Source organism: Anser cygnoides, chromosome 3 (assembly GCF_040182565.1).
Source record: "Anser cygnoides isolate HZ-2024a breed goose chromosome 3, Taihu_goose_T2T_genome, whole genome shotgun sequence".
Lineage (NCBI taxonomy): Eukaryota > Metazoa > Chordata > Aves > Anseriformes > Anatidae > Anser > Anser cygnoides.
In genome coordinates, this window is record NC_089875.1 from 93,383,962 (window position 1) to 93,388,368 (window position 4,407).

Below are 4,407 nucleotides of genomic sequence, written 5' to 3' on the forward strand. Positions count from 1 at the left end.
GCAGCTGTGTGGCACTTAGCTGCCTGCCAGGGCTAAACCACAAGAGCAGCCTAAGAATCTGTTCAAAAGAATACAGGTGTAGTAATCTGTGCTATACAGATCTCAAAGAAAGGATCCCACTTTGTGGGAAACTGTCTATGAAAAATGTCAGTCTATGTATATATTTATTTATGTATTTATGCTGAGAGAAGGGAGGAATCAAAACATTCCTGTAGTCTCTTTTTGTAGACTATAATGTCTGTCTTTTTGCTTTGCCTGTGAAATACGACAAAATTTGCTCTAAGTTTGGTCATTTTACTGAATGGCCAGTGATGAAAATGTTAAGGGAAACAGAAAAAAATCCAGTCTATGTTAGGATTCAGTTTGCCTGGATTAGATGCTTAACAATGAATTGTCAGACTCTGAACTAATCACTGCCTTCCCCCATTTTACTCAGCTGAGAGAGAGAGTGAGACATACAGAAGGAGAAATTCTTCTTTGCTCAAGATGACTGTCTAAAGCTAGTGAGATGGATTGCCCTTTGCTGGTCTCTAGTTATCTTCACTAGTTATGAAAAGAGCCTATGATGATTATCTTACTGTAAAATAACTAATTGCTTCATGTCTAAAGTTAGGTAAGATAAATCCTACCTGTATTTTTTTTTTCTTTATTTTTTTTTTATTTGTTTGCTTTACACTCTGGTTTAAATGTTATCATTCAAATGAGCAAAATAAAAATAAAACATCATTGTAAGCTGTGGCATAATACACATTCTGCTGAAGGTACAGAGAATCTTACAGCTACTGTCTATGAGAATTGGATCACGCAAATAATTTCCTCCTGTGATGAAGTCTCTGGAGAGTTGTCATCAATCTAATTATATATGGAGGTTTTAGGGTCTAGACATTTCCCTCCTCAAATCCATTGTTTGCTTTATGTACATGCCAAGTATAGATTCTAGGGATAAGATTTAACCATCCTCCAATAGCTGCCTTAAAGTCATGTGGTCTAAGTTAGTCATCCGAGCTTATTCAGTATCAATGAAGAGAGATGTTCATGACCAGAGGGCAGCCACTCTTAGATGCCAACCTTGGGGGTAATCTGTCTTCTGGTTGGTGTCTGCCTTATTGCACAACAAAAGCACAGAAATAATTTCCACTGTTTTCTATAGCTCCACAGATGTCACCAGATAAATAGATGAGGCAGATTGGTTCATTTACAACACTACAAAATGAAGTATGTTGTGGTGCAAACTGAAGCAAGACAAATGAACTGGTTGTGGGTGAGCTTAAAAACAAAACAAAACAAAAACAACAACAACAACAAAAAGCTGATGCTTATGAAGTATCTTTTTATGCCAAGAAAATAATAATTGAATTTTACTATAAGGTTCACTATCTGATTTTTTTTTAAATACTAAATCATTTTTGAGCTACTTCTGACTTCTATAAATACATTAATCATTGAGAAGTACAGCAAAGCAGATATGCAAATTGCCAATTCTAGAAATGCCAACTGCTTGGATTTTCAACTAATTGAACTCCTTGTTCTGGTCCATCAACAAAAACAATAAACTCCTCCTATACCTAAATACAATCAAAGATTTATTTGTGAAAAGCCAAAGTAATTCTGTTGAAAACCAAGTATGTTTATTCTAGTTTTATAATGAAGTTGATCAGTTTTTCTATCAATGGAAACATATATAGAATGAGACGCTGCTCTAAAGAATGATTACTCAGCAAAGATAACCTAGAAATTCTCAGACACTGCTTGCACTTTGTAAAATATGCTGCCTTGACAGAGGTAGATATATTCTATTTTATATTGCAAAGGAAAATAGTATTTTTTCTCACCTTGACAGTAGTATTATATGAAGGTGGGACTTTCACAGAGTGTACATGAGCTCATAGAGTCTATCCTTACAAACAAGTGTGGTGGAGCTCAGCTGCTCATCGGTGTGAAACCACCACACCTCTCATTCCCCCTCCTCTAAAAACAGGGGAGAAAATATGATGAAAAGGGCACAAGGGTTAAGATGAGGACAAGGAGATCATTCAACAGTTACTGTCATAGGCAAAACTGACTTAGAAGAGGGAGGTTAGTGTAATTTATTGCTAACTACTAACAGACTAGAGCAGTCTGTACTAAAAGCAAACTAAAAGCACCTTTCTCCCCATCCACCACCTTCTGCCTTCTTCCCACCGAGTGGCACAGAGGACCGAGGGAATGGGGGCTGTTGTCAGTCCCTAATGCTTCATCTCTGCTGCTCTTTCATCTTCACGCTCTTCCTCTGCTCCTGTGTGGGGTCCCTACCACGCAAATGTTCCTGAACCGATCGTGCGGGGGCTTCCCACAGGTAGCAGCTCTTCAAGAACTGCTCCCACATGGCTCTGTACCACGGGGTCCATCCGTCAGGAGCAAACTGCTCCAGCATGGGTCCCCCACGGGCAGCAGCTCCCCCCAGACCCCCTGCTCCTGCGTGGGCTCCTCTCCACGGGCTGCAGCTCCGGCCCGGTGCCTGCTCCTGCGGGGGCTCTCCATGGGCCACAGCCTCCTCCAGGCCACATCCACCTGCTCCACCGGGGGCTCCTCCACGGGCTGCAGCGTGGAGATCTGCTCCGTGTGGGACCCATGGGCTGCAGGGGGACAGCCTGCTCCACCAGGGGCCTCTCCACAGGCCGCAGGGGAACTTCTGCTCCGTGGCTGGAGCTTCCTGCCTTCCTTCTGCACTGACCTTGGTGTTTGGAGGGTGTTTTCCTCTCTACAGTTTCTCATTCCTCTCTCCCAGCTGCAGCTGCTCAGCATTTTTTCCCCTTTCTTAAATCTGTTCTGCTAGAGGCACAATGAATGTCACTGCCTGGCTTTGCTTTGGCAGGTGGCATGTCTCTTTTGGAGCTGGCTGGAGCTGGCTCTGATATGACATGGGGCAGCTGCTGGACTCTTCTCACAGCAGCCACCCTGCAATGTCATGGCTGTCTGTCTACCTCACCAGCACCACATTCTGAAGAAGTTTATCAAGCTATTCCTGGCTGTAGTTTGACAAAGCTCACTATTTTCTTATCTCACGAGCCCTTACATTTGGTTCTTTTCAACATATTTTCCTGTGAGTTCCCCATAATCATACTGTGCTGTGTGTTTGCTGTGTTGTCTGACTGCCTGTACCTCGAATAACTGCTGCACAATTCGGCAATCTCGGTCAAGTCTGGCAAAATCCTCATCATCTCAAAGTTATTAAGTTTCTGTAGTTTTTGTGAAAGATGACAGCCAAATAAAGGATATGCTCCCAGCTGAGCTGTTCTTGGGAGAAAAGCTTCAGTATAAACACAACCTTTATTAGATGTCATATAATCCACACAGAAAAGAAATAGTGAATACTTCAGCTAAAGGAAAAGTCTAAAGACTGCACTCCTGGTAGACACAGAAATAAGGACCAATCCATGGAAACCAGGATGCATTAGCCAGGTACTCACAGAATAACCTTCTGTTTTCTCACGCTGTATTTCTCATCTGGTTCTTGGTTTTTGTTTGTTTTGTTTTTAATGGTTTGTTTTAAAGCACTATTTTAAAGCGCTAGACAATTTTATTATTTTAAAAGTGCCTTGCAGTTATAAGCACAATGGATGCATTTTCCTCAAAACAAAGGGTAATGTAGTCCAAATATAAAATGCAGGTCACTGCATTTATATTTTAAATAAAATTATTTTGAAGTGAAACGCCATTTCTATAATTAATTTTGAACCTAAAAATATCATTTTAACCTTAAAAAATTACATTTTGAACAGAAATTTCAAAATATTTCAACACTTTCAATAAAGCCTTTTCCAACTTGGTAAATTTACACATTTAATGCAATGGAAGTTCAATTTGAATTATGGCAACTGTGTGTGTAATTTATTTTTTAATAATTCAAATGCTACTAGAAGATGACCTCATTTTTGGAGAAAATCACCTTTTCATATAATAGAAATGAGTTTTCAAAAGATCTTGTAGTCTACCTTCTTGCCCTGTAGCAGAATAGCTGAATGTAGATTGTCTCTGAGGGTGATTTTTAAGCTGTTTTTTACAAACCTGTAATGACAAGTGTTTTAATAGTTAGAATATTCAAAGTGAGATGTTAAAGGGGAAGTCAGCAACAGTAGTAAAGTATTTTAAGTCTAAGAATACATAAAAATATTAATGTTAAGACATTCACCGCACTTGGAAAATTAATTCATCACGGTTTTACAGGGATTGTATAACTGAGTTTTCACACAAAGTTTAGTAAAGAGTCCTGTTAACATACTGCAAAATTAATTGTTCCTGAGATGAAAAATCTTCCATGGAGAAACATCATATCTCTTCTGCAGCTCAGACCTCCTTATCCTCTGGAGCAGCTTTCTGGCCTGATTACTCATCCTTTTTTTTTTTTCTTTTTTAGAGAGATGCGTA

At 39.7% G+C, this 4,407-nt stretch overlaps 1 long non-coding RNA gene across 1 annotated transcript in view; it reads left to right on the forward strand.

Moving 5' to 3' along the window:
• LOC136790500 (uncharacterized) overlaps positions 1–1,838 on the forward strand; it is a 9,387-nt gene extending 7,549 nt beyond the window's left edge. Inside the window, exon 4 of the long non-coding RNA XR_010830521.1 lies at positions 1–1,838. This exon is cut by the window's left edge and continues 407 nt beyond it. This is a non-coding gene — a long non-coding RNA (uncharacterized lncRNA).
• The last annotated feature ends 2,569 nt before the right edge of the window (positions 1,839–4,407 follow it).